Source organism: Bos indicus, chromosome 19 (genome assembly GCF_029378745.1).
Source record: "Bos indicus isolate NIAB-ARS_2022 breed Sahiwal x Tharparkar chromosome 19, NIAB-ARS_B.indTharparkar_mat_pri_1.0, whole genome shotgun sequence".
Taxonomy (NCBI): Eukaryota; Metazoa; Chordata; class Mammalia; order Artiodactyla; family Bovidae; genus Bos; species Bos indicus.
The window spans coordinates 3,240,130-3,261,919 of record NC_091778.1 but is presented as its reverse complement, the minus strand read 5'-3'; positions in this window follow the sequence as shown (position 1 = coordinate 3,261,919).

The following is a 21,790-nucleotide window of genomic DNA, read 5'->3' as shown; positions in this document are numbered from 1 at the left end:
CTGCATAGCTGAGATATTGATATTTTCCCTGAAATCTTGATTCCAGCTTGTGTTTCTTCCAGCCCAGTGCTTCTCATGATGTACTCTAAATATAAATTAAATAAGCAGGTTGACAATACACAGCCTTGATGTACTCCTTTTCCTAGAGGAGTACATCTATTGATATACTTCTATTCCTAGAACCAGTCTGTTGTTCCATGTCCAGTTCTAACTGTTGCTTCCTGACCTGCATACAGATTTCTCAAGAGGCAGGTCAGGTGGTCTGGTATTTCCATCTCTTTCCAAATTTTCCACAGTTTATTGTGATCCACACAGTCAAAGGCTTTGGCATAGTCAATAAAGCTGGTTTTAGAAAAGGCAGAGGAACCAGAGATCAAATTGGCAACATCCCCTGGATCATGGGAAAAGCAAGAGAATTCCAGAAAAACATCTATTTCTGCTTTATTGACTATGCCAAAGTTAAATAAATGCAATTAATTAAGAATAATAACAAATATGAATATATATATATATATACATACATATATATATAAACAGTGAATTGGAGCATGAAGGTAAAATATGTAAGCTAAGACCAGAGAACTAAATATCAATAAAGAATGTACGTCATTAGATTTTCTACATTTATCAAGAATTACTACAAATTGATCTCAGACTTCCCAAGTTATAGAGAAAACAAACTGTTATAAACTTTGAATGTTCCATAAGGCAAAATTTTACCAATTACTAAATGAAACAAATAACTGATAAGCAATCACTTAAACTACTTTTCCTTCCCTGGTGGAACAGTAGATAAGAATCCACCTACCAGTGCAGAGACACAGATTCTGTCTCTCATCCAAGAAGATTTCACATGCCACAGAGCAAATAAGCCCATGTGCCACAACTACTGAGCCTATGCTCTAGGGCCCATGAGCTACAGTTACTGAAGCCCACATGTTTAGACACTGTGCTGCACAACAAGAGAAGCCACCGTGAAGAGAAGCCAGCACACCACAAAGAAGAGGAGGCCCTGCTCATTGCAACTAGAGAAATCCCAGCACACCAACAAAGACCCAGCACAGCCAATAATAAATTAATTAATTAAATAAAAATTATTTATTTTCTCCTCTTGAAGCACTCTGCTTATATTTGCTTTCATATGGTAAAGTATGGAAAGATAAAATGACTTTTTTTTTTTAATCTATGTATCCTTTAAGAAAACCTTCAGTCTCAAAAGCAAAGTTGCAGTGTGTTCATGTAGACTTCAGGTAAAGAACTATGACATCAATTAACCTATTTCTAGTCTTGCAAGAATTGAAGAGAATTTAAAATACCATTATTTTGTAATAAGGAAGGAACTTTGTATTCTAGTATAATTTAATCACCAAAGGGATATTGCCTATAAGCTTAAATTATGCATAATGGCCTTATCTCTGGGAACCCTGCCTCCCAGATAATGACTGTTAACCTAAAAATACCTTTGTTTAGTTTATAGGGAACATTCTGATCACACCCACCTGTGAATGACTGCAGGAAGGAATTAACATATTTCCTCTGAGTGCTGACTGGAACTAGGAAATTTCCGACTTTATTCCTTCTCTATTCGTATAAAAGAAGCCTGAATTCTAGCTCAGGCAAGTTTATTCTTTGGGACACTAGTATACCATCTTATTGATCTAATGGCTTTGCAAATTAAGTTGCCCTTCCTACCAGTGATAACGTGTCTCTCAATTTATTGGCCTGTACATTGATCAGTAAAACCTTAGATTTGGTAACAGTTTCATGAGGGACAATTTTTTTTTTTTTTTTTATCACATAGTGTATAAAATCTAATAATACTCAGCAGGTGACAGAAGCAATGCACTGGAAATTAAAGACTACATAACATTACCAGGGCACTATACTTGTGACTCAAAATTCTTGAAGCTCTTTTGTTTAGATTTTGTGGCCATGTTTAGGAAGAAGAAAAAGAAATAACAAGCCTACATACTGTTTGTGGTAAGTGCAATTTTCTCGGCATCTTTCCCTTTATTTCCCTTCAATACTGTCATACTTAGTTATTAGGCATGTAACAGTCCCAGCAGAGACACTGAATTGAAAGGAACACTTACTTTCAAAGTCATAGAATCTGAACTCTTGTTTTCACTTTGTCTTTTTCTTTAATCTCTTTTGACTCATTTTACTCACCTTTAAAACAGAAAGCAGTGCTAAGTTCACAATGCAGATCTACCTTCCAATAATAATATTACTTAAGGTGAATGACTTAATCTCTGCTTTTCTTTAATTATTTGTCTGTAAATAGGATATACCCCCAAACCTTATAGAACTTTTGTGAGAATTGAGTGAGCTAAAATGTCTAGAAAACTTACCAGTGTGCCGGATACATAGTGTTTATTTGATGAATATTATTTTCTTTCTTTTCATCTTTGCATTCTTCCCTTTATAGTTTCCTCAAACTCTAAAATGTGTATATATTAAGAAACAACAGATGAAAGCCAATGCCACACCTTTTCTATCCCACATGGGATAGAAAATGGGATCACATTCTTTTTAGTTTTCAAGTTAAATTATACCATGGTTCCATTAGATTATTTATGGCAATGTTGTTTTTCCTTCCTTTGGAAGCCCTGGTCCCAAGATAAGATTTTGAGCACCGGGAATTAACTTGGTTCTAGGTCATCAAATAAGAAAAAAAGATAAGGAAAGAAAAGAAAAGGAAATTTTATGCATCAAATTCACCAAATTCTGTGTTCCTATTGTGGTGCCATGACAAACACGGCAACTTACTAAATGGGATTGTCCAAAGTAAAAGTTCTCTTGATATAAGTTTCAGTATATGTGTATAATAGTGAAGGAGCAGCGGGAGGGAGCCCTTCATCCTCATGGTTATGTTAAATGGTGGCTATCTTCTATACTAGTCTGTTTGTAGACCTAGATGTTCCCATATATTAATGTGTCTACTTGTTAGACTGTGTAATCCAAAACACATATGCATATTTATTTTCCCAAGGAAAAGCAAGACTGACTGAGTTACAGAGAAATTTAAAAACAATAAATTGGACCTGTTTCTTTATAAGACGAAGATTCATCTCTTTTTCTCATCACTGTTTGCTTGATTGGTCTAAGTCTCAGGGACTTGCCCCTGAAGTTGGAGCTCTATGACCGTTACCTATATTAGCAGCAACACAGGATGGAGTGGAGTGGGCAAAAAAGGGCAGATTGAAAAATCCTCCTTGCTCTTCTTCATAGTCTGTTAACCACGGGGAATCTTCCCAGACTCATCTGGTCCTTAAAGCTAGGTTTTATCAGGTCTGATATATTCTACCTTAGCATGTATAGGAATAGAAAACCTCCTTGTCTTGTCACCATGGCTCTCAACAGATAATCACAAAATGATTCAGTCTGATTTGTTATGACTGTTCAAAGAGGTGAGCTATACATTTCATCAGTTTGTTCAACATATTCTAGTGGCTATGTCTGTCGTGACAGCCATAAAAACCTAGATCAAAAAGGGGCTGATTTCATACTCACTGACACAACTGAAAGAAAATTTTTTCTTGTATTCTCATTCTCTCTGAACTCCTGTTTTCCAGCTTCCATCCAATTCTAATTCAATGTTCTCCATTTAATAAATCCTTTGGAGAAAGGGAATTATTTGGCTCTAATGAATGTACTGATATTGGTTTTCCAAGAAAAATTAAGGTAGTCAGACTTTATATGCATAGTGATAATTGCTCCCCACACTGTCTTGGCAGCAAGGAGCAGAGCTGTTGGGAATAGCAAATAATGAAGTGTTATGCAAGAGTTCATTACTCTCCTCTGTTCCTCTGCTTGATGGCTCCCAACACAGTGATGGGCTACAAAATGCACCTATGAGAGAATCTTAATGCCATTTAAGGATATGTCACAAGGCAAGTTGCAGAAAAGAAAGAAAATATAATGTAGAAGTAAAGAAGCAGAAATAGAAGTAAAACAATAAATATCATGGAACATAGGTGTGGAGCCACAGGAATTGCCTCAGGTGTCAAAAAGTACTCCCTTATAAGAAGCCAAATTGACAGCTGATTTATTTTCCTAAATCATTTAATTTTGTTATAAAATTTTCTTCTCTACCACATCATCACTCTGTTGTCCTCAGCTCCTGTTAAGTGGGTTCTTTTCTTCCTTTGAAAATAGATAAAATTGAGAGTTCAGAGCAAGAAGAATACTTTCTAAGACTTCATAAGAAATGATGGAATAGCCACTACTCCAGCCATATGTAAATTAAATAATTAATATGAATGCAAGACTCTATGTTATACTATTGTACATTCATTAACAATCGTGGAAGGCAGCTTAAAAGCTGGAGTAGTACAAAGTCAAAACATAAAACACTTTTCCTGAAATAAACTCTTGAGCTTGGATCAGACTGCCAGGGAGATTTAAGGGGACTTGAGAGGTTTAAAACTTGTCAAACAATACATTATTCTAACCTATATTATTTAAATCATAAGTGAAATTTTGAAGTCAGATAAAGCATGATTGGGGGAAGAAAACAGTCACTGAATATTTAGTATTTGTTTGGCACTTTTGAACAAACTATTCATTGGTCCAAGTACCAATCATTTGAAATGCAACTCTCACCATTAAATAAGATATAAGGAAATTGAGTGACCTTCTTTGTCTCTTTTCACAGCCTTTGTTTTAAAGTCTAATTTATCTGATACGAGTATTGTGACTCCTGCTTTCTTTTGGTCCCAATTTGCATGGAAAATCTTTTTCCAGCCCCAGCTTCCAGAGACAAAGAAGGTCACTACATAATGATCAAAGGATCAATCCAAGAAGAAGATATAACAATTATAAATATATATCCACCCAACATGGGAGCACCGCAGTATGTAAGACAAATCCTAACAAGTATGAAAGGAGAAATTAACAATAACACAATAATAGTGGGAGACTTTAATACCCCACTCACACTTATGGATAGATCAACTAAACAGAAAATTAACAAGGAAAAAAAAATATGTATCTATAAAGTTCTCTAAAGCAAAGTACAGTAAAATGAGGTATGGCAATAAAAGGTGTTAAATTTATCAAATAAAAAAATAAAATAAAAAAAATAATAATACTTCAATCAGAGGGCATACTTACATAGGAATAAAAAAAAAAAAAAAAGATATAAGGAAATTGAGATTTCCAGATTTAAGCAAACTTACCCAAGATCGTACAAAGAAGAGCAAAGGCAGGATTGAAATCCTGTTCTGACTCCAGAGTCTCATGCTGTTGCTGCCTCAGCTAGCCAGGATAGTGAGAAAAGTAGAACTTACTTCTCTGTATAGCTTTTGACATAGATCACCTGTCGTCTGTACCAATTATTTGGCATCTAGAACTTACGGTTTTTACCCAGACTTTGTTTTACAGATGTTTGTCTTGTTTCCTGTGGGTTGCTAGCTCAAACCTACTTTAAACATCCAATTTGACCACTAACTAACTATATAATCTTACCTTCTTTAAGGCTCATTTTAATCATCTTTAAAATAATTAATGAAAGTTAATGATAATAGTTAATGAGAGTACCTAATTCATTTGGGTGTTAATGAGTTAATATCACAAAGAACTAGAATAATACTTGACACCAATTTAACTCTCCATAAACTTAGCTAAAATTTACACCTTTATCGTTTATCCCCATATAACCAACTGGCATAAATTACCTCAAAGCTGCAAATAATGATAAAACATACTATTTAAGACCAGGCTTCCCTTGTTATTTGATACTTGACCTTGAAAAATCATACAATTTTTCTGAAATCTAGCTTCAAATCTAAACAAATGGTGATAATCATAATCCCCACACAGAGTCGTGTCTGACTCTGTGTAACCCCATGCATTGTAGCCTGCCAGGCTCCTCTGTCCATGGGGATTCTCCAGGCAAGAATACCGGAGTAAGTTGCCATGCCTTCCTCCAGATCTTTCCAACCCAGGGATTGAACCCAGGTCACTCACATTGCAGGTGAATTCTTTACCATCTGAACCACCAGGGAAACCTCAAGGATTATTGCCATGAGTTAGTATATGTGAAGAAATCAGTGCTTAGTGGGAAGCTCGTACTGATACATAGTTGTAGCTCAGAATGATTTTGCTTGTTCTTCCTTTGATCTTTAAAGATATTTTATACTATATAAAGCATTATATTTGATTTTCTATATTATAGCACCTCAAAATGTGTCAATTTTAACATCTGTCACAAAAGGAGATTGTTTGATTTTTGTCTGCCTCATTAAATTCATACTTCCTTGAGGGTAAAAGCTGTGATATGTTATCTTTGACTTACTGGTGCTTAGTACAGTGATGGTATATAGTAGGTGTGAGGAATTAAATAAGTATAAGATACCTGAATGTTTTTCAAGTTTAAGAAAGAAGGAATAAAATAGAGAGATGAAAAAGGATGAGAGAAAATGAAAGGAAAGGGAAGGAAGAAGGAAAAAAAAGCAAAGTGAAGCAGAGGGAAAAACAAAAATAACTACATCAATAAGAAAATCCTATTGACTCATAGTCTAGTAACAATTCTTTGAGGTGGAAAACTATGTCATGCCATTCAGAAGTTTCATGCACAGTAACTAATAATTAGAATTTCAAATTATTATTTTTTACAGTATGGGCAGCAAAACTTGGTTTTATTTATATTATCTCTTATTTAGAATTTTCTTATTCTTTAAAAATCTTTCCACAACACATATAGAAATTAATTACCTTCATCTTACAACTGGTAGCTCAGCTTGTCACCAGTCCAGGTTCAATGCAGGGTACAGGAAGCTTGGGGCTGGTGCACTGGGATGACCCAGAGGGATGGTATGGGGCGGGGGGGAGGTGGGACGGGGTTTCAGGATTGGGAACACGTGTACACCCATGGTGGATTCATGTTGATGTATGGCAAAACCAATACAATATTGTAAAGTAATTAGCCTCTAATTAAAATAAATAAATTTAAATTAAAAAAAAAAAAAAAAAGAATCCACTTGCAATTCAGGAGACCCCAGTTTAATTCCTGGGTCAGGAACATCCTCTGGAGAAGGGATAGGCTACTGACTTCAGTATTCTTGGGCTTCCCTTGTGGCTCAGCTGGTAAAGAATCCACCTGCAATGTGGGAGGCCTGAGTTCAATCCCTTGGTTAGAAGGGAATGGCTACTCATTCCAGTACTCTGGCCTGAATAATCCCATGGACTGTATAGTTCATGGGGTCACAAAGAGTTGGGTATGATTAAACAGCTTTCACTTCACTTATACCTGAGGAGTCTCTCCTTAAAAGCAAACAACATAGTTGCCTTTGTCATGGCTGTGTCCCTGACATAGTGTTTATTTCAAAATACTTACCTTTGAAGTGAATAAAGAAAATGTGAATAGATTGAAAGCAAATGGAAGACTTTGATTTTTTCATTGAACTCAATTTGTGGCACACAAAGAATGATGAGTTTAGGTAGCAGGAGAGACAAATCTGTTGAATGGTGGGTTTTTTTCCCCTTTATAGTCAGATTTAAGAAATTTCATTTCACAAATATTTACGCAGTACTTACTGTGCATTTGCATATTCATACATGGATACAAAAGGTACTTTTTCTTTCTACCTTCAATGTACTCACAGCCTAAGATATTTGTTGAAGTAAATAAATTGTTTTTGGATAAGTAAATAGTTTAGAAATCCCCCTAGGGGATTAAAGATAGAAAGGGAATTTTAAGGGAGCTTGGAAGACTTGTAAACAGTAATGACATTTCAAGAAAAAAAAAAATATTCAGTATCCTAGCCACATTCTACAGTACCTTGAATGAAGACTAGCTGCCTCCATGTGCCAGACACACTCATGCCACAAACCCTTGTAGTTAAAATATCAGACAATAGATATGGGGTCTGAATCTTGTTACATGAAGTCAGAAAGTAAATAGTCTTTGAAGGGTAGCATTTCTGCATGTAGCCAAGACAGAAACTAGGTGAAAAGGGACACTTTACTGAATCCTGAGATGAATTACCACATTTTAGTAAATACTACCACCCTTTTGCTAATATATGGATAATTTAAATAACACCATGAAAGTCCCAGTTTATCCATATAGGGCAAAAGGTGAAACTAAATGTGGAAGAAGGTGGTCTTCTCCCCTCCCTACTCTTTTTCTGATTATTAAAAATACGGCCCTCTATTCTTAGGGCTGGAGAAGGCAATGCCACCCAACTCCAGTACTCTTGCCTGGAAAATCCCATGGATGGAGGAGCCTGGTAGGCTGCAGTCCATGGGGTCGCTAAGAGTCGGGCACGACTGAGCGACTTCCCTTTCACTTTTCACTTTCATGCATTGGAGAAGGAAATGGCAACCCACTCCAGTGTTCTTGCCTGGAGAATCCCAGGGATGGGGGAGCCTGGTGGGCTTCTGTCTAAGGGATTGCACAGAGTCAGACATGACTGAAGCGACTAAAAAAGAAAAAAAAAAAAAATTCTTAGGGCTGCTGGGCTCCCTTGCCAGCTCGATTGTATCTCTCACAAGTGCCCTATGCTAATAAACTTACTCTTCATCTTCAGCTTTGCTTCATATTCAATTGCTTCTGTAATAAGACAAAAGAACCCAAGCTTCAGTAAGTCCTGACATCAAGAGCATCTTTTTAATTAAAACAAACAAACAAAAAAAGAGTGAATTTGAATCGCATGATCTAAGGTGCAGTTAGATTTAAGTCCCAGCCTGTGGGTTCAAGTCCCAATCTGAGTTGTGGCTAGGTTCAAGTACCATGCAAGGAAAGATATATATACAAACCTAAAACTGCATGAGGTTTAACGTTACTAAAGGAGGATTTGCTATACAAATTGTGTGCTATAAGCATTGTGAAAAAGTTTTCCAGTAAAAGGGATGTCTGAAATGTAAGTAGCAAGATGGCAGAAAAAGAGTATTTAGGTATAGAAGGGTACAGAAGAAATGTGTATATTATCATATGTGAAGTGGATCACCAGTCCAGGTTTGATGCATGAGACACAGTGCTCAGGGCTGGTGCACTGGGATGACCCCAGGGGATGGAATGGGGAGAGAAGTGTGAGGGGGATTCTGGATGAGGAATGCATGTGTGCCTGTGGCTGATTCATGTCGATGTATAGCAAAAACCACTACAATAGTGTAAATTAATTAGCTTCCAATTAAAATAAATAAATTATTATTTTTTTAAGTATGATTGGGAATTTATCATCAGTTTGGTATTTAGTTCAGTTCAGTTCAGTTCAGTCGCTCAGTCGTGTCCGACTCTTTGTGACCCATGAATCGCAGCACGCCAGGCTTCCCTGTCCATCACCAACTCCCAGAGTTCACTCAAACTCACGTCTATTGAGTCGGTGATGACATCTAGCCATCTTATCCTCTGTTGTCCCCTTTTCCTTCTGCCCCCAATCCCTCCCAGCATCAGAGTCTTTTCCAATGAGTCAACTCTTCGCATGAGGTGGCCAAAGTACTGGAGTTTCAGCTTTAGCATCATTCCTTCCAAAGAACACCCTGGCATGTATATCCAAAGGAACAAACTATTAAGCAGTGAGGCTGGAGAGAAACAATAACTTGAGCTTGAAGTCCTCTAAGTGATAAATAAATCAGGATATGGAAATGTACAATTAGATACATGGTTTTGTTACCAAAGTAGTCAAATAGACCTGCAGCAGCTTGGGCAGAGCCCCCCCCTGTCTTTATCAGGGAGATTTTTTTGTGAAATCTGATTTGCACAGCCAATAATGAAATAAATGCTGAGACTGGAACAGCACTAACTTTATTCAATGGCCAAAGAAAGGGGAAGTGGGAATCTAGTTTGCAAATAAATTTCTCAACCCAGTTCACTGAAAATACCAACTGTATCCTACAGATGGCTGATGCTGAATCATTCCTATTCCCCACAAATGTGACTTTCCCAACAAAGCCTTTTTCACAAAAATATTGACTCAATATAATTCATTAAACTTCTTCTCAAACTTCTCTATCATGAAACATAGCAATTCAAAAGCAATTTCAAATTCACAGTAAACTAATAACGTCATTAAAAATTTCTCATACATACTGTTCTCTGAAATTGTCTGTGCCATTCCAACAAAGATTATAATTTCTGAATGTTTAAATAATATTCTAAAATGTAAAGCACAGAATTTTTAGAAAACTATGAATTTTGAACATAGCCATTCTCCACTGATTATTAAATATTATATTAATGCAGTCATTGTTCGCCCAACACTACTTAAAAGAATATCCACTTATTTAAAAAGTGATCTATAATGACATTAATAAGTCTAAAATAAGCATCATAATATTAAAACTTTGCTAAATAAGAACTTAACAGAATCTAAAAAACCTCTATATTATAAAATAATAACAGCAAAAGCGAGTTCTAAGATAGATACCCAAAATGGTTTCTGAGGATGTTCAGTTCAGTTCAGTTCAGTCGCTCAGTCGTGTCTGACTCTTTGCAACCCCATGAATCGCAGCATGCCAGGCCTCCCTGTCCATCACCAACTCCTGGAGTTCACTCACACTCACGTCCATCGAGTCAGTGATGTCATTCAGCCATCTCATCTTCTGTTGTCCCCTTCTCCTCCTGCCCCCAATCCCTCCCAGCATCAGAGTCTTTTCCAATGAGTCAACTCTTCGCATGAAGTGGCCAAAGTACTGGAGTTTCAGCTTTAGCATCATTCCTTCCAAAGAAATCCCAGGGCTGATCTCCTTCAGAATGGACGGGTTGGATCTCCTTGCAGTCCAAGGGACTCTCAAGAGTCTTCTCCAACACCACAGTTCAAAAGCATCAATTCTTCCGCGCTCAGTCTTCTTCACAGTCCAAATCTCACATCCATACATGACCACAGGGAAAACCATAGCCTTGACTAGGTGAACCTTTGTTGCCAAAGTAATGTCTCTGCTTTTCAATATGCTATCTAGGTTGGTCATAGCTTTCCTTCCAAGGAGTAATTGTCTTTTAATTTCATGGCTGCAGTTACCATCTGCAGTGATTTTGGAGCCCCCCCCAAAAAATAGTCTGGCACTGTTTCCACTGTTTCCCCATCTATTTGCCATGAAGTGATGGGACCAGATACCATGATCTTCGTTTTCTGAATGTTGAGCTTTAAGCCAACTTTTCACTCTCCACTTTCACTTTCATCAAGAGGCTATTTAGTTCCTCTTCACTTTCTGCCATAAGGGTGGTGTCATCTGCATATCTGAGGCTATTGATATTTCTCCCGGCAATCTTGATTCCAGCTTGTGCTTCTTCCAGTCCAGCGTTTCTCATGATGTACTCTGCATATAAGTTAAATAAGCAGGGTGATAATATGCAGCCTTGATGTACTCCTTTTCCTATTTGGAACCAGTCTGTTGTTCCATGTCCACTTCTAACTGTTGCTTCCTGACCCGCATACAGATTTCTCAAGAGGCAGGTCAGGTGATCTGGTATTCCCATCTCTTTCAGAATTTTCCACAGTTTATTGTGGTCCACACAGTCAAAGGCTTTGACATAGTCAATAAAGCAGAAATAGATGTTTTTCTGGAACTCTCTTGCTTTTTTCCATGATCCAGTGGATGTTGACAATTTGATCTCTGGTTCCTCTGCCTTTTCTAAAACCAGCTTGAACATCAGGAAGTTCACGGTTCACGTACTGCTGAAGCCTGGCTTGGAGAATCTTGAGCATTACTTTACTAGCATGTGAGATGAGTGCAACTGTGCAGTAGTTTGAGCATTCTTTGGCATTGTCTTTCTTTGGGATTGGAATGAAAACTGACCTTTTCCAGTCCTGTGGCCACTGCTGAGTTTTCCAAATTTGCTGGCATATTGAGTGCAGCACTTTCACAGCATCATCTTTCAGGATTTGGAATAGCTCAACTGGAATTCCATCACCTCCACTAGCTTTGTCCGTAGTGATGCTTTCTAAGGCCCACTTGACTTCACATTCCAGGATGTCTGGCTCTAGATGAATGATCACACCACCATGATTATCTCGGTCATGCAGATCTTATTTGTACAGTTCTTCTGTGTATTCTTGCCAGCTCTTCTTGATATCTTCTGCTTCTGTTAGGTCCATACCATTTCTGTCCTTTATTGAGCCCATCTTTGCATGAAACGTTCCCTTGGTATCTCTAATTCTTGAAGAGATCTCTAATCTTTCCCATTCTGTTGTTTTCCTGGATGTTAATACAATTTAAAGTCAAAGAATATAACCTTTGACAAATGTCTTAATTTTGCACAGTGTCAGGCACATTATAGGGCTTGCTATGTTTCTCCCATTTCATTCCTAATATATGCAGAGTGTTTTCTTTTAAGATTTTATTTAATTAGTAGAGTTTTTAGATTAATAGTAAAGTTTAGAGAGAAGTACAGAGATTTCCCATGTATCTTTCTGTCCCTACACATGTGCAGACTCCCCCATTATCAACATCCCCCACTAGGGAAGTATATTTGTTATAAATAATGAACCTATGTGACACATTGTTATCATCCATAAAGTCCATTTTTTACATTAAGCTTCACTCTTGGTGTTATACATTCTGTAGGTTTGGGAAAATGTGCATACCATTATAGCATCATGCAGACTACATATGCTGCTAAGTCGCTTCAGTCATGTCCGACTCTGTGCGACCTCATAAATGGAAGCCTAGCAGGCTCCCCCGTCCCTGGGATTCTCCAGGCAAGAGTACTGGAGTGGGTTGCCATTTCCTTCTCTAAGACTACATATACTTACTTTAAAAAAAAAAAAAAAAAAAAAAAAACTTTTAATGTGTTGGTTTAAAATTCCTCTCTGTCTTCTATGTATTCCTAAGTGTGAGTATATATAGTTGTCCACTCCCACATAAAATATTGCCTCAAAACAATAGTTTAAACAATAGTTTAAAACAATAATAAATATTTATTATGACACAATTTCTGTGGATCAGGTATTCTGAAACAGCTTAGCTGGATGGTCTGGCTTCCGATCTCTCACAAAATTTTACTAAAGATGTGGGTTGCATCTTTGGTCAACTGAAGCCTGAAACACAGTTAAAGGATTTGTTTTCAAGGTACTACATTTACATGGCTGGAAAATCAGTGCTGGTTTTTGATAGGAAGCTCCATTCAGTCTCATGTGAGTTTCTCCACACAGATGCTTTGCACAGAGACAAAAATCCAAAGCCAAAACAGACTTTGCAAAGCCCTTTATAGCATTGCCTCAGAAGTCACATGCCATCATTTTTGCAATATCCTATTGATGATACAAGCTAGCCATAATGGCTACAGGAAGAAACTATGTAGGGACTTGAATAAAGAAGGAAATTTTATGGGAACAATTTTAGAGACTGGCCATCTCTCTCTCTTCCTCTTTCTTGGTCTCTCACTCTCATTTATCCATTTATCTATCAATCTATCATCTCTCCATGTCAATGTTGTTCAGTGGCCAAGTCATGTCCAACTTTTCGTGACCCCATGGATTATAGCATGCCAAGGCTTCCCTGTCCTTCACCATCTCCCAGAGTTTGCCCAAGTTTATGTCCATTGCATTGGTGATGCCATCCAACCATCTCATCCTCCATTGCCCTCTTCTCCTTCTGCCTTCAATCTTTCCAAACAACAGGGTCTTTTCCAATGAGTAGGCTATTCACATCAGGTGACCAAAGTATTGGAGTTTCAGCTTCAGCATCAGTTCTTCCAATGAGTATTCAGGGTTGATTTCCTTTAAGATTAACTGGTTTGTTCTCCTTGCTGTCCAGGGGACTCTTTCTCAAGAGTCTTCTTCAGTACCACAGCTTGAAGGCCTCAATTCTTTGGCACACTTTCTTCTTTATGGTTCAGCTCTCACAACCATATGTGACTATTTGAAAGACCATAGACTTGACTATACAAACCTCTGTTAGCAAAGTGCTGTCTTTGCTTTGTAACACACTGTCTCTGTTTGCCATAGTTTTCTTTCCAAAAAGCAAGTGTCTTCTAATTTCATGGCTACAGTAATCATCAGCAGTGATTTTAGAGCCCAAGAAGAGAAAATCTGTCACTGCTTTCACCTTTTCCCTTATTTGCCATAAAGTGATGGGACCAGATGCCATGATCTTATTTTTTTTTCTTTTAATATTTAGTCTTTTAAGCTAGGATTTTCACTCTCCTCCTTCACCCTCATCAAAAGGTTCTTTAGTTCCTCTTTGCTTTCTGCCATTAAAGTGGTATCATCTGTATATCTGAGGTTGCTGATATTTCTCCCAGAAATTGTGATTCCATCTGTAACTCATCCAGCCTGGCATTTCTTATGATGTGTTCTCCACATAAGTTAAAGAGTAAACAGACTTGACATACTCCTTTCTCAATCCTGAACCACTCAGTTGTTCCATACAAGGTTCTAATTTTTGCTTCTTGCCAAGCATACAGGTTTCTCAGGAGACAGGTAAGATGGTCCAGAAAAATATCTACCTCTGTTTCATTGACTACACTAAAGCCTTTGACTGTGTGGATCATAAAAAAACTGTAGAAAATGCCACAATATTACCTATACACAAACATCCATTCACATGCACACTACTGAAATTATATTTTCTTAAAGTAATGGTGTAGCTATTTGTCTTCATATTTTCTATTTTACTTCATTTTAAATGCTTCTTTTTATCCATTAAATGAATTTCACAACCTGCCAACTTGTTATCATTCCAATCTGAAATATAATTATATGCAGGGTGTTGAAAACAAATTTATCATTGATATTCTGATACCTTACACACATGGCTTTACACAGGTAATGTTGGAAAATCATGCAAAAAAAATCTGCTTTTTCAGTTTAGTTTTAAAGAAAAAAATGACTGTTCCACCATACAAGTTGTTGAGAGAAAAATCCTTTGACCATCTTATTGCTCTATATTACACCTGAGGACTGATCAGAGAAGACTCTATTTGCCAAAACAAAGAGTATGCTGACAAGATGGAACAAGGAAAAGCTTCCCTCAGGAAAGTAAGACCCATATTGTCCAGGATATACTGGTGATAAATACAGGTCCCATAACTTTGGCCACCTGCTGCGAACACTGACTAATTGAAAAAAAATCCCTGATGCTGAGAAATATTGAAGGCAAAAGGAGAAGGGGATGACAGGACGAGATGGATGGCCTCACCAACTCAATGGACATGAGTTTAAGCAGACTGCGGGAAATGGTGAAGGACAGGGAAGGCTGGTGTGCTTGGGATCCACATGGTCACAAAGAGTCAGACATGACTGAGTGACTAAGTGACAACAAAAAATGATTAATCGAACTGGGACAACCAGTCTAAGCTCAGAACCATCCCAGGGGAACTTGAAAGTAGAGTTAACCTCCCCATAACCATTATAGTGGAAGAGAATTTTTGAGAAATAGACAGAGATACTAAGTACTATCTAAAAACAGTTATTAGTCTTTGTTTCTAAAGGGAAATAACTCACACTTGTTCATGTGTGAGAAACAAATGAAATAGAAATAATGAATGATATGAAATACAAGTTGCATATACATAGAGTATACTACAAAAGTACATAAGTTCAGTTAAACTGTACTTGAACAGTACCTTCTTACAAAAATAAAAGGGAGGGGGGTGGAGCTTATTACTACTTTCAAATTTGTGCCTAAAACCAAGCACAACAGATTTCTATTTGAGTCCTATTTAGGAACAATGATTATTAATTCCTTTTAAAGGAAGATTTAAGAATATCCACTATATATATATATATATATATTTATATATTTATATTTATATGATATACATATACATCCATCCATCCATCCCTTGGCTACCTAGAATCCAGCTGACAGTTACTGAGAGACTGAGAGTTTCTAGACTCAGTAAACTTTACTAAATAATATGCCACATTTTTCTTACTTTAAGCATACTTCAATAAGCATATCTTAATCTATGTGTTTTCTACATGGTAAACAATCTCAGCACATGCTGAGCCTTAAAATTTCAGTAAATTCAAATGAAGAATTTGGGGCAATTCTGATCAATCAGCACAATTACAGAAAGTAAATTAATATATAGCACTCTTTCATGGACGGCTTCCCATGTGGCGCTAGTGGTAAAGAACCCACCTCCCAATGCAGGAAATATAAGAGATGTGAGTTTAATTGCTAGTTGTGAAGACTCCCTTAATCTTGGTACCATCCTTCTAGATGCATCATCAAAAAGTCTACACACAACAAATGCTAGAAAGTGTCTGGAGAAAACAAAACCTTCTTGCATTGTTGGTGGAAATGTAAATTGATACAGACACTATGGAGGATAGTATGGAGATTTCTTAAAAATCTAGGAATAAAACTACCATATGATCCAACAATCCTTATAGTGAGCATATACTCTGAGGAAATCAGAATTGAAAGAGACACATGTATCCCAATGTTTACTGCAGCATTATTTACTAGGACATGGAAGCAACCTAGATGTTCAACAGATGAATGGATAAAGAAGTTGTGGTACATATATACAATGAAATATTTGTTGTTGTTCAGTCAGAGTTGTATCTGACTCTTTGTGACCTCATGGACTGTAGCATGGCAGGACTCTGTCCCTCACCATCTTCTGGAGTTTACCCAAGTTCATGTCTATTGAATTGGTGATACCATCCAACAATTTCATCCTCTGCCTCCATCTTCTTTTTGCTTTCAATCTTTCCCAGTATACGGATCTTTTCTAATGAATCTGCTGTTTGCATTGGCTAAAGTATTGGAGTTTCAACTTCAGCATCAGTCCTTCGAATGAGTACTTAAGGTTGATTTTACTTAGGATTGACTGGTTTGATCTCCTTTTTGTCCAAGGGACTCTCAAGAGTCTTCTCCAGCACCACAATTTGAAAGAATAAATTATTTAGCACTCAGCCTTCTTTATCATCCAACTCACATCATACATGACAGTTGGAAAAGCCATAGCTTTGACTATATGGACCAGAAAATTTGATGTCTTTATTTTTTAATATGCTGTCTAGTTTTGTCATAGTCTTCCTTCCAAAAAGCAAGCATCTTTTAATTTCATGGCTCCATCCACAGTAGTTTTGGAGACCTAGAAGATAAAATCTTTCACCGCTTCCACATTTTCCCTGTCTTTATGCCATGAAGTGATGTGACCAAATGCCATGATCTTAGTTTTGTGTTTTTCTTTTTCTTTTTTTTTTTTTAATGTTGAGTTTTAAGCCAGCTTTTTCACTCTTCTCCTTCACCTTCAACAAGAGGCTCTTTAGTTCCTTTTCACTTTCTGTCACTAGGGTGATATCTGCATATTTGAGGTTGTTGATATTTCTCCCGACAATCTTGATTCTGACTTGTACCTTATTCAGTCCTGCATTTCTCAGGATGCATATAAGTTAAATAAACAAGGTGTCAATGTACAGCCTTATCATACTCTTTTTCAAATTTTGAACCAGTCAATTATTCCACATTAGTTTCTAACTGTTGTTTATTGACCAGTATACAGGTTTCTCAGGAGACAGGTAAGATGATCTGGTATTTCCATCTCTTTAAGAAATTTTGCACAGTTTGTTGTGATCCACATAGTCAAAGGCTTTCACATAGTCAATGAAAAGAAGTAGATGTTTTTTTCTGGAATCCTGTTGCTTTCTCTATGATCCTACAAGTGTTGGCAATTTGATTTCTTCTTCCTATGCCTTTTCCAGCCAGATTTGTACATCTGGCAGTGCTTAGTTCAGGTACTGCTGAAGCCTAGCTTGAAGGATTTTGAGCATCACCTTACTAGCATGGGATGCGATTGCAATTGTCTGGTAGTTCAAACATTCTTTAGCACTATCCTTCTTTGGAATTGGGATGAAAACTGACATTTTCCAAGCCTGTGACCACTGCTGGATTTTCCAAGTTTGCTGGCATGTTGAGTGCAGCACTTTAACACTATCAACTTTTACTATTTTAAATAGTTCAGTGGGGATTTCACCACTTCCACTAATTTTATTGATAGTGATGCTTCAAAATCGCTGCAGATGGTGACTGTCATCATGAAATTAAAAGACAGTTATTCCTTGGAAGGAAAGTTATGACCAACCTAGACTGCATACTAAAAAGCAGAGACATTACTTTGCCAACAAAGGTCCGTCTAGTCAAGGCTATGGTTTTTCCAGTGGTCATGTATGGATGTGAGAGTTGGACTGTAAAGAAAGCTGAGTGCGGAAGAACTGATGCTTTTGAACTGTGGTGCTGGAGAAGACACATGAGAGTCCCTTGGAATGCAAGGAGATCCAACCAGTCCATCCTAAAGGAGATCAGTCCTGGGTGTTCATTGGAAGGACTGATGTTGAAGCTGAAACTCCAATAATTTGGCCATCTGATGTGAAGAGATGACTCATTTGAAAAGGTCCTGATGTTGGGAATGATTGAAGGCAGAAGGAGAAGGGGACGGCAGAGGATGACATGATTGGATAGCATCACCAACTCAATGAACATGAGTTTGGGTAAACTCCGAGAGTTGGTGATGGACAGGGAGGCCTGGGAGGTCATGGGACGCAAAGAGTCGGACACAACTGAGCAACTGAACTGAACTGAATGCTTCCTAAGGCCCACTTGATTTTACACTCCAGAATGTGAACGAAGAGTTACTCAACCATAAAAAAAAAAAAAAAAAAAATACATTTCCGTTAATTTTGATGATGTGGATGAACCTAGAGCCTATGATACAGAGTGAAGCAAGTCAGAAAGAGAAAAAGCAAATTATCATATAGTACGTCAAGGCTGTATATTGTCACCCTGCTTATTTAACTTATATGCAGAGTACATCATGAGAAACACTGGGCTGGGAGAAGCACAAGCTGGAATCAAGATTGCCAGGAGAAATATCAATAAACTCAGATAAGCAGATTATACCACCCTTATGGCAGAAAGTGAAGAGGAACTAAAAAACCTCTTGATGAAAGTGAAAGTGGAGAGTGAAAAAGTTGGCTTCAAGCTCAGCTTTCAGAAAACGAAGACCATGGCATCTGGTCCCACCGGTTTGTGGGAAATAGATGGGGAAAGAATAGAAACTGTCAGATTTTATTTTGGGGGGCTCCAAAATCACCACAGATGGTGATTTCAGCCATGACATTAAAAGATGCTTACTCCTTGGAAGAAAAGTTATGACCAACCTAGATAGCATATTGAAAAGCAGAGATATTACTTTGCCAACAAAGGTCCATGTAGTCAAGGCTATGGTTTTTCCAGTGGTCATGTATGGATGTGAGTGTTGGACTCTGAAGAAACCTGAGTGCCAAAGAATTGGTGCTTTTGAACTGTGGTGTTGGATAAGACTCTTGAGAGTCCCTTGGACTGCAAGGAGATCCAACTAGTCCATTCTAAAGGAGATCAGCCCTGGGTGTTCTTTGGAGGGAATGATGCTAAAGCGGAAACTCCAGTACTTTGGCCACCTCATGTGAAGAGTTGACTCATTGGAAAAGACCCTGATGCTGGGAGGGATTGGGGGCAGGAAGAGAAGAGGATAACAGAGGATGAGATGGCTGGATGGCATCACCGACTTGATGGATATGAGTCTGGGTGAACTCTGGGAGATGGTGATGGACAGGGAGGCCTGGAGTGCTGCGATTCATGGGGTCACAAAGAGTCAGACATGACTGAGCGACTGAACTGAACTGAACTGAATGTATATAATGGATTCTAGAAAGATGGTACCAATGAACCTATTTGCTAGTGATAAGGAACCTGCCTCCTAATGCAAGAGACATAAGAGTCGTAAAGTTGACCCCTGAATCAGGAAGGAAAATCCCTTGGGAGAAGGGATACTAACAACCTGTTCTAGTATTGCCTGGAGAATCCCATGAGCAGAGGAGCCTGGCACGCTACAGTCCATATGGTTGCAGAGAATTGGACGTGACTGAAACAACTTAGTATACACTTAAGCATGCATGCAGTGGAGCTGTAGACATAGAAAACAGACTTGTGGACACAGTGGGGAAAGGAGAGGGAGAGGCAAATTGAAAGGGTAATATTGATATTATCATAAGTAAAATGAGAGCTAGTAAGGATTTGCTGAATGACACTGGGAGCTCCAACCCAGTGCTCAGTGACAACCTATAGGGGTAGCATGGGGTGGGGGGTGGGAAAGATGTTCAAGAGAGAGGGGACATATGGCTGATTCATGTATGGCAGAAAACAACACAACACTGTAAAGCAATGATCCTTCAATTATTATATTTTTTAATCTATAGGAAGCATTCTTTCCATCGATAGTCAACATAGCTCAGTACATATTGATATAAAAATAGTTACTTTGCTGTACCTGCATATAAAAATGCTCAAAAGATATATGTTTCTCTTCACCCCCTTTTCTATGTGTCTAGGAAAAAGAGGAAGTAAGCAAATATAATACCCAAAGACAGAAAAAGAGCAGTGTTAGCATTCTTTATGTTTACCAGTCACCTCAGTTCCCTAGTGGCTCAGATGGTAAAGAAGCTGCCTGCATTGTAGGAGACACAGTTTCGATCCCTAGGATGGGAAGATCCCTTGGAGGAGGAAATGAAAACCCACTCCAGTATTCTTGCCTAGAGAATTCCATGGATAGAGGAGCCTGGCAGCTACAGTCCATGGAATAGCAAACAGTCTGACATGACTGAGTGACTAACACTTTCACTTTTTTCTTTCAGTTCTATAGCAGATGTAAGTGGCAATATGACATTTTTATTTTACTATTTTTTCCTTCCTGGAACATTCTAAATACTATACTTATAGATATTTCCAAGTTAAGATGATATTCAGTGCCCAGTCCTTCACTAATATATGTGTAATTTATTGACATTTTGTTTTAGAGATGCATAAAACTTGTACAAATGCTGGGAGCTCTACAACAAAGTAGAAGGTATTAATATAATGAGTAAAACAATAACAAAGGAGAAAGCAGCTGTAGATTACAGTTGAGAGTCATATGGCTCCTCTGGGTCTATTCTGGAAAAGAGTGTTTAAATGAGACAATAAAAGGAAACCAATTTACAACTTGAAATGAGCAGAACTCATGTTTTCCATATTGCTAAAAGGCAAGGTTAGAGTACCACTGTAGAGTTATCATAAAGTTTTTATCAATAATCTACAGTATCTTTAATAAATCATTTTTTTTTACCTTCTTGCAAGACCCCTTCTAAATGTTGGATTCTTTAATTTTGGAAGAATTGATTGTTGAAGAAGTATCTTTCTCTAAGTACATGGTGACAAATTTACAATCAAGTCATGATTAGTATAAATTAATTATATCCCTTGTCTTTATACATCTTTCAATTGTTTGCATTAAACAACATTCTCCTTTCTACTTACCTAGCTTAATGGTATATTGAGGAAAATACAAAATTGTATATTTAAGTCACCCTGAGAGGTTTAAACAAATAGCTGAGAAAAGAATAGAAGCAAAAAAAAAAAAAAAATGCTATGCTTTTTCCAGTAGTCATGTATGGATGTGAGAGTTGGGCTATAAAGAAAGCTGGGCACCAAAGAATTGATGCTTTTGAACTGTGATGTTGAAGAAGACTTTTGAGAGTCCTTTGGACTGAAAGGAGATGCAACCAGTTCAATCCTAAAGGAAATCAGTCCTGAATATTCATTGGAAGGACTGAAGCTGAAACTCCAGTACTTTGGCCATCTGATGTGAAGAACTGACTCATTGGAAAAGACTTGATGCTGGGAAAGATTGAAGGCGGGAGGAGAAGGGGACAGCAGGATGAGATGGTCAGATGGCATCATTGACTCAATGGATATGAGTTTGAGCAAGCTCCGGGAATTGGTGATGGACAGGGAAGCCTGGTGTGCTGCAGTTCATGGTGTCTCAAAGAGCCAGAGATGACTGAGCAACTGAACTAAACTGAACTGAGAGATT